The 12,811-nt window shown below is 46.1% G+C and overlaps 1 protein-coding gene across 3 annotated transcripts in view; it reads left to right on the top strand.

Moving 5' to 3' along the window:
* Positions 1 to 417: 417 nt before the first annotated feature.
* The window catches only part of ZNF335 (zinc finger protein 335), a 141,506-nt gene continuing 129,112 nt past the window's right edge, over positions 418 to 12,811 (top strand). For all 3 annotated transcript variants that reach the window (XM_029612212.1, XM_029612214.1, XM_029612213.1), the window contains exon 1: positions 418 to 939. The gene's annotated coding sequence lies outside the window, so the exon portion shown is untranslated. The remainder of the gene's footprint in view (positions 940 to 12,811) is intronic.

Consider the following 12,811-nt stretch of genomic DNA (forward strand, 5'->3'; position numbering starts at 1 on the left):
ACAGGACTGACGGTGATTGGAACACACATTTAGAAACTGCAACGAGATCAGCATTGTGGTATTTTATTTATTATTTGAAGCTAATTATATCCTGCTCACTCCATGGTTCGTAGAGTTAAAATTAAATATACACAATAAATTAAAATGAATATAATTCACATAAATATTAAAATAAACACATCAATAAAAAATATGCAATCAAAACAGTTATTAAAAATTCATCACGTGCGTTTTGCTCTCTCCGCTCGCTATCTTAAGAGTTCATATGCAACAGTTCTTATGTTTGTCTAAGGAACGGTATCACATCCTGTAAAGAAATTTTTTCACTGGAGCATCAGGACGGATATCAAGCTTTCTCTAACCCAGCCTCTTGGAACACGCGCCCCCCCCCCCCCAGACTAACTAGTTAGTACCCAGCTCCATCCGTGACCAGAGCCTCGGACTTCGGTCCCGTACTCCAGTTCCGCGCAGCACTGGGAACAGCCCGAAGAGATTCTCCCCCAACGACTCGCCAACTACTTCCCGTTCCCGGCCGCGTGCGGCCAGGCCCTATAACCCCCATGACGTCTGCACGCCGAACGCGCCAAGACCTTGGCCAGCATCGTTAGACGGCGGATTGTTTTTCGCGTCCGCAAACAAAAATAGTCCCCTCCTCCTCCAAACATTCAGAGAAAGTCCCGAAACGGTGAGCCTCTAGATCCTTTCCTACGGTGGAAGAAGCGGCGGGTGCCGAAACGGGTTTCCCGCAGCTTAGTGTCTGCTAACTCGCCCACTCTGGAGAGATGGCGCGCCGTGGCGGAAGTAGTCCCGGCAAGAGCGGCAGTGCACTCCCCGCTGAGGAGGCGATGGCGTCCGTGTAGAATGCCGGAGCGGTGGATGATTTCCCGGCGCTGGGAGTAAAAGAGTTCGGTAGCACAGGGACGGCCTGTGGGGATTACGGTAAGTCGCGACGTTGGCTGCTTTCTATGAGGGAGAGGAGAGGCGGTGCACGGGCTGCCCCAGAGGCGGTGAGGGCCCTCGGGGGGAGGAGGAGGAGTGGGGGGTCCCTGGCCGCATAGGAGCTCGCGGACCTGCCTGAGCAGAAAAAATGCGACACTGACCCAACATGGCGGCTGCGGAGCAGGCAGTGCTAGAGACACCCCGGGACTGGCCGAGGGACCCCGCCGCTGTATGCAAGGCTGCGAGATAGGAAGGCTGGGAATCTGCCGGGCCTCGTGGAGATGCACATGGACATTTAGATAGAGAGAAGCATGCACAGACGGTTACAGGCCCGGATTCATATATATACACACACAGACCCAGAGGGATATGTACCGAATATACGCGCATCCCTATGTAGATAAAGAGTTTGGCACAGAAATACAGACATACACAGGGAGCGACTTAGGCAGACAGAAACGGATACATATAGATGGACAAGGGCCTTTATTAAAATCCGTATATGCAGATTTTAGGGATATGCGCCTGTTTAGTACCGTATTCTAGCATCTAATTATGCCATTTAATAGCAGTAGCTGTGGGGGATTGTGTACCTCTTAGATTTTGGAGGGTTTTGGAAGTTTAAACTACAAATTTCCGATTCTTATGCTAATGTTATGCATATATCCATGGCATGCTTAAAATCTGTTATTGCATTCACAAAGCAAACATACTATGCCATTTGACAGAAACCTTTGCCTCCTGTCTTCACCATAAATTTCTGCTTCCTCACACTTGTCCCTCCTTTCATTCTTTGCCCAGACAATTGTTGATGTATTCCATGGCAAAATTAATTTTGAATTCACCAGATTCCCTACATGTCCTATAGCTCCTGCCACCATTTTCTGAATCACATGGGAGAAAACTGCCCATATTCTCTTGTCTTCTATACTTACTATTTTCTCTGATCCCATTTCCACTCAGGTCATTGGCTCTATCCCCTTTGTGGTCTCTTCCTTTGCAACCATTCTTCACAACAAGCCTGAAAAAAATGAAATTGAGCCCTACCTTTCCTGCCATCATCCCAGTTCCTCCTCCCTTTCAAGTACAAACTACACTGGTTTGTGATTTATCTCTATTGCCTTGATTTTCTTGCATCCGAAACTATTCTCAGTCCACTCAATCTGGCTTCTGCTCTCAATAGTCCATGGAAATAACCCTTGTTCAAGACTTCAGCAGCTCTTTATGGACAAGGCTCTGATCTTCATTCTCTTTGACTTTGTTGCTCTCTTCAACACTGCAGATCACCATCTTCTACTTTGTCCTTTGGATTTGGTACACCATCTATCTTAAATCTTTTAACCCTACTTCTATGTCCTTATCAGTCAGTGTGCCCCAGCACTCTGTCCTGGGCCCTCTGTCTCTCTACACTTCTCCTTTTGGTACTCTGATCTCCTATAGATTTCAGTATCATTCTTATGCCAGTGATTCCCAGATTCTACCTTTGCATTAGAATGTTTGCCCAGAATCCAGTCCCATGTCAGCCTGAATGTCACTCTGCCATTTATTTATTTTTCTAATTTGCAGCCTTTCACGACCAAGAGGGCTACAAAATGGTATATAACAGAGAAAGCAAATGTTGCTTACCTGTAACAGGTGTTCTCACAGGACAGCAGGATGTTAGTCCTCACATATGGGTGATATCACATGATGGAGCCCTGTACGGAAAACTTTTCTGTCAAAGTCTTGTTTCTATTGTAACTGCATTGACTCTCTTCACTTGTTCAAGGTTCAAAGTTATCACGCTCCCTGTTATTTTGTAAACCAGCATGATGTGATTGTATCATGAATACCGCTATAGAAAAACTATAAATAAATAAATAAAGTTTCTATAAAGCTTTGACTGACACTGGCACACTGAGTGCATTGAGCATGCTCAGCCTGCAGTTATCCCTGTGACCACATGTGTCTCCCTCAGTCTCGTCATACAGCAAAAAGCGCAAGCGAAACTAAAATAATAGTAAAAACGTATACAGACCCAACTCCGCGGGGTGGCGGGTGGGTTTCGTGAGGACTAACATCCTGCTGTCCTGTGAGAACACCTGTTACAGGTAAGCAACATTTACTTTCTCACAGGACAAGCAGGATGGTAGTCCTCACATATGGGTGAGTACCGAGCTGAGGATGCCCGAGAATGCACCCAAGATGCACAAAAGGCGCAATGAGGGGGTGGAATTTGGAACGGAGGGCATCCTGAAACCCTTAATGGGTTGGTGGAAGGATGTTGGGTAGTTAAACCGAAAAGAATAGGAGTAGACGGACTGGCCAAACATAGATCATGCCGGCTAGTCGTATCTAAGCAATAATGGCTGCAAAGGTATGGAGAGAGCTCCAGGTCGCAGCCTGATAAGTATGTACAAGCAGCACCGGCCGAAGGTAAGCTATGGAGGCTGGGACGGACGGAACATAGTGGTTACACACAGTGTTGCAGTGAAATGCCTGCTTGTTGGTAGGAAAAAGAAATACAGACCGTCAATTAGGAGGAATAGGTCTGTTTGCCCACTGGAACTCTCAGCTTGGCTCTTGCCACAGAAAGAAAGAGTTAGATGGAATTCCTATGGAGTGTAGTACGATCTAGACAGAATGCAAGTGCACTATTACAATCCAAGGAGTGGAAAAACCCTCTCGCTTTGGTGAGAGAGAGGTGTTGGGAAAGTGGGCAGAGTATATTCTGGATAAGGTGAGATGCAATGTCTACCTTAAGAAGGATACGAAGTTGAAAACGTAAAACCACTCGGTCACGGAGGAACGCAGGGTCAGGTGAGTATGTAACAAAGTGTGTACCTCACTGACCCTGCTGGTAGAAGTGATGTCTATGAGGGAAAGAGTTCCCCATGGCAGACTGTTAAGTGAGAGGAATGGAAAGGCTCGAGCGGAGAACGTATGAGTCTTGTAAGCATGAATTACATGTCCCATTTTGTGACTAGTGAAAACAGAGGCAGCTTGATCAGTGGATAATCCATGGTAAGCTGACTCAGAAGGGGTTGACCGTTAAACAGGTATCCCCACTCCCAAGTGGTACGCCAATTGGAACCGAAGTGTACCCATGTGAAGGATGTCTGGGGAGCAGAATCCGCGGGAGTAAGAAAGAGTGGTGTTGAAAAAAGTAAAAGGGTAAAACCCTTTTGTAAGTGTCATGTGGTAAATCATGCCATTTTGAATGGTAGGATTTGGGTGTGGAAGGGTTTTTGTGACGCTACCAGTACCTGAGAACATCAGTGAGTCTATGATATGAGACTGGCTTGTGAAAAGGCGAATTGGTTACTGGTGTGATAGACCGAGAAGTATGAGAAGCATACTGGTCTCGGCCAAGACGTAGGTCTGAGGAACAGTGAACCCCGTCCCGTTTCAGCATTAGAAGAGTGCTGGCTATGAGAGGCAGCGGAAGAGACACATATAAGAGGGCCTTGATGGAACAAAGGCGCCTATGGGAACGCATTGGAAACGTAGGGAGGAGAATCTGTGCACTGTACGGTTCGATGCGGGCACAGAGGGCAAGTTAGGTTGACCTCAGTACTAGAAGATTTCTCTTGCTACACAAGTAGTCTGAGACCATTCAAGAGGATGGAAACCTATATGGAGAAGGTCTTTTAGTGCATTCAGTAAGTCTGTCCGATAAGTGGCCCGAGGATGCATGGAGCGAGCAAGGGCCAAGGGTAGAGCTGCGGAGCTTCCTAGCAGAGCAGCTAAGAGGTTATGCATGCTTGTGTGTTGGAAAAGCACATTGTCCCTATGCTGTCTGTCTGTATGCACAAAGATTTGTTGCAGAGGCAGTATTGGAAGGCATAAGGGCATAACTCATGGCTACAAGCTCCAGGAACTTCATGTGAAACTGAGCCTGGAGCGGAATAGATGCATATGGGTTGAGAAGATGTTAGGTCAAACCTTACAACCCTGAGTAAATGTGAGCAGGAGCAAACTAGGTTTTGGTTCTAGATCTGCAATATGGATGAGGGACGAAAGCGGTTGAACAGCTTAGACCTACTGATAATAAAATTTCACTGAACCTAACCCATAGCAATTTTGTAACTATGAGGAAAGTGCATAGTGAAAAAACCCCATGGCCCGACAATGAAAAAATTGAGGGACTGAAGTTATAGAATATGCGCACAAGGACATAGGGAGGAGGAATAGCCTAGTGGTTAGAGCTGTGGGCTACAAACCAGGAGACCAGGGTTCCAGTCCCGCTGTCGCTCCTTGTGACCTTGGGCAAGTCACTTTACCCTCCATTGCCTCAGGTACAAAACTTAGATTGTAAGCCCTCTGGGAATAAGGAAATACCTACAGTACCTGAATGTAAACCAACATGATATCTCAGATTGAATGTCGGTATATAAAAATAATAAATATAGGAATTTATTTATTTATTTATTTCTAATTTTTCTATACCGAAATTCCTGCATAAGATACAAATCATTCCGGTTTACAGAGAACAGGAACTCGCCCGGGGCTTGTCTGGCCGGGGCTTTTTACATTAAAACAGTTAAACTTGGCTTATTTACAGTAAACAAATAAAAAACTAAAAAACAGATAACATGTAAAAATTGAATAACAGTTAAGTAAACAGTTAAATAATTTGTTAGAATGTCTGCGCGGTTGCTGGACAGGAATGTCGTTGTGACTGTGGTGTCCAGAATGTCTGCGCGGTTGCTGGACAGGAAGGTCGTTGTGACTGTGGTGTCCAGAAGTGTTTTATAAGAGATTTATGGCAGTGAGAGCAATCCCAGGTAGTAGATTTATAGTGAATCATGAAGAAGTTAGAGCTCCTTGCTTGGATTGACTGTGGTTATGCAGCTGTCCATGCAAGGAAAAGTGTGAATGATGTTGTACTCCGTAGAGAAACAGCATAGTGATTTAATGAAATACACCAGTTGCCGAAGCTGGTGCCACCGGCAGAGCTTGGGATTGTAATATCTGAGCTGCAAGGAAGTTGGGGCAAGGAAGAAGCACTATGGGTCGACCTAAAAACAGATGATGGAGCATCCATTTATATTGGAGTGGTTTACAGGCCTCCAAACCAAAAGGAAGAGCTGGACAGAGATCTGGTTGAAGACATCCATAAGATAGGTAAGAAGGGGGAAGTGGTGATCGTTGGTGACTTTAATATGCCAGATGTAGACTGGAAAATCCCATCTGCAGAATCTAAAAACAGTAGAGCAATAGTGGATGCCATGCAAGTATCTTTGTTCAAACAAATGGTATTGGAACCCACAAGAGAAGGAACTATTCTCAACTTAGTGCTCAATAATGGAGATATCGTCTCTGATGTCAAGGTGGGCGCCCACCTCAGCACCAGTGATCATCAAATGGTATGGTTTAATATCACTAAAAGAATATGGAAAAGAAGCACAAAGACCAGAGTTTTACAGTTCAAAAACACAGACTTTGAGGAAATGGGGAAATACCTAAGGAAGAACTAAATGGATGGGAAAATGAGAGAGATGTGGATCAGCAGTGGACCAATCTAAAAGGAGCAATCGCCAAGGCAACTGCTCTATATGTTAGAAATGTAAAGAAAAGCAAAAGAAAAATGAAACCTATCTGGTTCTCAAAGGAGGTGGCTGACAAAATTAAAGCTAAAAGAACTGCATACAAGAAATACAAAAGATCCCAAAGGGAGGAGCACAAAGAAGAATATCTGATTCAACTGAGGGAGACGAAGAAATTAGTCAAGCGGAAGAGAGGATTGCCAAGGAGATAAAATATGATGACAAAACATTTTTCAGATACATCAGCGAAAAGAGAAAAGTCCAAAGTGGTATAGTGAAATTGAAAGGTGGAAATGATCAATGTGTGGAGAGAGACGAAGAAATGGCAGAAATATTAAACAAATACTTCAGCTCGGTGTTCACTAAAGAAGACCCTGGAGAAGGACCATCTCTACACAACAAGAAACTGGAGGGAAGCGGAACAGAGGAAAATCCATTTACAGTAGATAATGTATGGGAAGAGCTAAAGAATCTGAAAGTGGACAAAGCCATGGGGCCTGATGGGATTCATCCAAGGATACTGAGGGAGCTCAGAGATGTGCTGGCGGGACCGCTGTGCGACCTGTTCAATAGATCCCTAGAAACGGGAGTGGTGCCGAGTGATTGGAGAAGAGCGGTGGTGGTCCCGCTTCACAAGAGTGGGAACAGAGAGGAGGCTGGTAACTACAGACCGGTTAGCCTCACTTCGGTGGTGGGAAAAGTAATGGAGTCACTGTTGAAAGAGAGAATAGTGAACTATCTACAGTCCGGAGAATTGATGGACCAGAGGCAGCATGGATTCACCAGAGGAAGATCCTGTCAGACAAATCTGATTGACCTTTTTGACTGGGTAACCAAGGAATTGGATCAAGGAAGAGAGCTCGATGTCATCTACTTGGATTTCAGCAAAGCTTTTGATACGGTTCCGCACAAGAGACTGGTGAATAAAACGAGAAGCTTAGGAGTGAGTGCTGAGGTGGTGACCTGGATTGAAAACTGGTTGATGGACAGAAAACAATGCGTGATGGTAAATGGAACTTTCTCTGAAGAGAGAGAGGTTTTAAGTGGTGTACCACAAGGATCGGTATTGGGACCGGTCCTGTTCAATATCTTTGTGAGCAACATTGCGGACGGGATAGAAGGTAAGGTTTGTCTTTTTGCGGACGACACTAAGATCTGCAACAGAGTGGACATGCTGGAAGGAGTGGAGAGAATGAGACGGGATTTAAGGAAACTGGAAGAGTAGTCGAAGATATGGCAGCTGAGATTCAATGCCAAGAAGTGCAAAGTCATGCATATGGGGAGTGGAAATCCAAATGAACTATATTCGATGGGGGGGGGAAAGGCTGATGTGCACGGAGCAGGAGAGGGACCTTGGGGTGATAGTGTCTAATGATATGAAGTCTGCGAAACAATGCGACAAGGCGATAGCAAAAGCCAGAAGAATGCTGGGATGCATAGAGAGAGGAATATCGAGTAAGAAAAGGGAAGTGATTATCCCCTTGTACAGATCCTTGGTGAGGCCACACCTGGAGTACTGTGTTCAGTTCTGGAGACCGTATCTACAAAGAGACAAGGACAAGATGGAAGCGGTTCAGAGAAGGGCGACCAGGAAGGTGGAGGGTCTTCACAGGATGACATACGAGGAGAGATTGAAGAATCTAAATATGTACTCCCTGGAGGAAAGGAGGAGCAGGGGTGATATGATTCAGACTTTCAGATACTTGAAAAACTTTAATGATCCAAAGACATCAACAAACCTTTTCCATCAGAAAAAAATCAGCAGAACCAGAGGTCACGAGCTGAGGCTCCAGGGAGGAAGACTAAGAACCAATATCAGGAAGTATTTCTTCACGGAAAGGGTGGTGGATGCCTGGAATGCCCTTCTGGAGGAAGTGGTGAAGTCTAAAACTGTGAACGACTTCAAAGGGGCATGGGATAAACACTGTGGATCCATCAAGTCTAGAGGGTGTGAATAAAGTGGAGACATTCAAACACTGCACGGAGCGGCAGTAGCCACAGCGGCATTCAAACACTGCACGGAACGGCAGTAGCCACAGAGGCGTTCACGGAGCGGGATGCCAGTGGCCAGTAGTTGGTGTTCCACCTTCACGGAGCGGAAGGATGGAGGGCTGCTATTTCCAAAAAAAAAAACAAAAAAATAAAAACAGGGGTGGGTAAGAGTATGGGGCAAGGGGGTGGCCTACTTGTTGCAGCGGTTGCTACCCCCAATTGAGCTGGATGTCACTTGGATGCAGATTCAAAGCTGCCCTCTAAATTGGGTGGAGGGGAATTAGGGCTGGAGGGTACTGGAAGCCAATAGTAACAGGTGGGAGAGAGAAAAAGGGGAAAAAAATGGATAAAGTGCGTAGCTTGCTGGGCAGACTTGATGGGCCATTTGGTCGTCTTCTGCCGTCATTTCTATGTTTCTATGTAATATTGTTGACTCACCATGAAGCACATAGAAAGATTAGAGGCAATGTACTTACTGTGATATGGAAGCATGGTGACGAGAGATACCATTTTACCTCTGCCTTCTGAAGAAAGTTGGTATTTCTGAGATCCAGGATGGGCGGAGAGTAACTACTTTCTGTTGAAAGAATAGTGAAATTAAAACTCCCCAAACCCCACCCCCCCTCCTGCATTTTGTAGCATCCGGGGGAGTGTACTGTGAATCTTGGTACAGAGTGGGGTGGCTGCTCTGACATCCGGCAAGTTGAGAGACCCGGAGGTGTCCAACTGGCGGGGCTGATGTAACCTGGATATCATGTAACCTCCCAAGGGAGCGCGAGTGGTAAAGTCTTACCCGCATTTCTGTGTGCTGTACAAGAAAACGTTGAGATCTGTCGCCAGGTTTCGAGGTGGATTGCACTTGAGGCAGTATTTGCTGGATCTTGTGTTTAGCAGATCAGCGAATCCATCTGGAACTTCGGTCCTGAATTAGGAACCAGAAGCCAGAGTGTTAATCAGTACAGGGTCCCGTTGCTGACAACGGGAGGATGTCCTGATACAATCCCAAATAAATGGTAGAGAGGTTCTCTTGGTATGGTGTCTGACATAGCTGGCAATAGCGATATGTGGCACTAATACAGTTCTTGGAAGACAGACAACCTAGAACCTTTTGAACCATGTGGCTCGAATTAGAGAACAGATCTCAATGGGAATGCCGCTGAAGCGGGATTAGCGTACTTACCATCTGACGTGGATCGCCGAAGGACGAGCTGGTGAAGATTGATGGCTCCGTGGATTTCAGGATGGACTGTCAGCATGCCTGCACTGCTCCTGGCACTATGTAGTGTCGTAGGCTAATATGGGGCTTTAATAAGAACCCAAAGCATGGAGCACTGTGTTTAGGCGAGGGCATTACGTGGAGGTACTATGTTGGTATTGACTGTGTCGATGGCGGCCGAAGCGGCCTCGAGGGCATCATCAAAAATATGTATATGAAAAACGTCAATGACCCAGGCAGAGCAAGGATAATAGTGACGAAAACACTGGCATCGGTGTAGGTATCTATGGAAACTATGTGGCATCGAGAAATCGAAAAACATCGTTGGCATCGGAAAAAATTATGCCGGCATTGACGGAGTCAATGACTGCATCGCTAGGAACGTCGAAGACATCGATGGAAACGACGTGGGTGCTGACGGCAGTGGTGGTATGGCTACGGGCATCGATGGCATGGCCATGAGCATCGACGGCATCAATGGGATTGACTTGGGCACCAATGGCGTTGATGGCATCTGGTACTAGCATGGGCATCGATGGCACCGACATGGGAATCGATGCCGACGATGGCATCGATAAAATAAATGATGGCATCGATGGAAGTGTCCTGGGCAACTATGACATCGACCCAGGTATCGATGGCACCGACGACACAAGGGTGTGCATTGATGGCATCCATCCGAGCAATGATGGCATCGATGAAACCGAGGGAAAAATTAGTGCCATGGATGAAAAACATGGATGGCACTGATAGAATCGATGCAGGGAATGATGGCATCAATGTACTGCGGGGGAGGGGTACTGATGGCATCGAAGAATGCAGGACGTTATGGAAGGGGTACTGACGGTAGTGATGGGGGCATCGACTGCGCGAGGGTACCGAGGAAACCGAAGGACATGGATTCGACAGAGGCCCTGGCGGCAACGGAAACCATTGACATCCCTGTCCCACTAGCGCTAATAACCAGGCAGAGTGTCACAGAGGAACACTTGCAGGCTATGTGTGGCTAACTATGAAAACATAGGGAGAGGGAAGGCCGCAGTTGGTTGGCAGGCCAGGGAGGTGACAGGAACTGACCGAAAAACAGGGCATAGTACTCACAGAGTGTCGAATAAATGTATGCGAAGGGAGACCAGTGCAGGGAAAAAATGTTTGAAGTAAACGTTTAAGTGTTTGCGTGATGAAAAAGTGTTAGAATTTCTCAAAGAGCTCCTAACCGCTATGCTTACTGCAGAGCGGAAAAAAGAAGACTGAGGGAGACACCTGTGGTCACAGGGATAGTTGCAGGCTGAGCATGCTCAGTGTGCCAGTGTCAGTCAAAGCTTTGTAGAAACTTTGACAAAAAAGTTTTCCGTACAGGGCTCCATCCTGTGATGTCACCCATATGTGAAGACTACCATCCTGTTTGTCCTGTGAGAAAATCACTTAACCTGGCCAAGACAGAGCTTCTGTTTTTGGTTTGGCAGTTTTCTCCTGTTCCTTCTGGGCTTCAAGCAGAATTGGAACCTCTCTCTCAAACTGAGTCTTTATTCACAATTACCAAATAATTTTTCTCTCTATACTTTTATATCCTCACCCAACTCAGTGCAGCCATCACCGTACCATCATTGGCAAGGGACCAGAAACTGAAACTCCTTATGGAACCCGGCTAATGTGGATCCTAAGCTTGGCCGCTAGCTGTCATTGTTGAATGTTGGCTGAGATTCCCTTTTCTTCTGAAGTTGTGAATACTGTCTCTGCAACATACATAGCTCCAGCTGGTCTGGGGTTCGAGCCACATCATCCACATGGGAGTGTACTGCATTAGGTACTGACCCAAGATATCTTTACTCCAAAATGATCTTCTTGCCTCCCTTTCTCCTCTTTTTGTCTCCATGTTTCCCTGTACGTACCCAGATCGGTCCAGACTCCTGGGTTTTCCTCCCTGCCAGTAGATGGAGACAGAGAAAGTTTCACTGACACTATACATATCCCACGGTGAGACTGCACCTTGAATATTGTGTACAATTCTGGTCGCCGCATCTCAAAAAAGATATAGTTGCGATGGAGAAGGTACAGAAAAGGGCAACCAAAGTGATAAAGGGGATGGAACAGCTCCCCTTTGAGGAAAGGCTGAAGAGATTAGGGCTGTTCAGCTTGGAGAAGAGACGGCTGAGGGGGGATATGAGGTCTTTAGGATCATGAGAGGTCTAGAACGGGTAGATGTGAATCGGTTATTTACACTTTTAGATAATAGAAGGACTAGGCGGCACTCCATGAAGTTAGCAAGTAACACATTTAAGACCAATCAGAGAAAATTCTTTTTCACTCAACGCACAATTAAGCTCTGGAATGTGTTGCCAGAGGATGTGGTTAGTGCAATTAGTGTAGCTGGGTTCAAAAGAGGTTTGGATAAGTTCTTGAAGTCCATTAACTGCTATTAATCAAGTTGACTTAGGAATAGCCACTGCTATTAATTGCATCAGTAGCATGGGATCTTCTTGGTGTTTGGGTACTTTCCAGGTTCTTGTGGCCTGGTTTGGCCTCTGTTGGAAACAGGATGCTGGGCTTGATGGACCCTTGGTCTGACCCAGCATGGCAATTTCTTATGTTCTTATGTTCGGTGTGCCACTTGCAGTGCCTCAGTATTTCTCTGTCTCCAGCAGATGGTAGATGGTGTAAAACTTGCAGTCTGAAGAGAGAAAACAAAAAGGAAGATTAAAAGACAAAATTTCTGAATCCTCCCAGGGGATTGTGAAGTCCTGGTGAGTTCATTCCCCGTGGTTTGAGGCAGACAAGCAGGGGGTTGGTGATCCTTCTGATAGCTCGGTCTGGAGGTGGGTGGGGTGGAGATCTGGTGGTCAGATTCCTCGTTCCCCATGAGACAGTGGTGGAACCTGCTGGCATTTGTGTACTGCAAGCCCAGAGGAGCACGGAACTATCCCTTTCATACGGTGTATACTGGACTGGGTTGCTAACATTTGGTGAAAGGAGTGAAGAATATGTCTGATTAAAATAACCAAGAATACCCAGACTCCTCTGCTGTACTAGCCTGTCAGAGGTGAATGAACTTTGAGAGACTTTCTGACTATCACAGATTCAACGGATGCAGAAGAGTTGGGAAACTGGTAAATCCTGCAAAGCTTATAATTACAGG

The sequence above is a fragment of the Rhinatrema bivittatum genome, chromosome 8 (genome assembly GCF_901001135.1).
Source record: "Rhinatrema bivittatum chromosome 8, aRhiBiv1.1, whole genome shotgun sequence".
NCBI lineage: Eukaryota > Metazoa > Chordata > Amphibia > Gymnophiona > Rhinatrematidae > Rhinatrema > Rhinatrema bivittatum.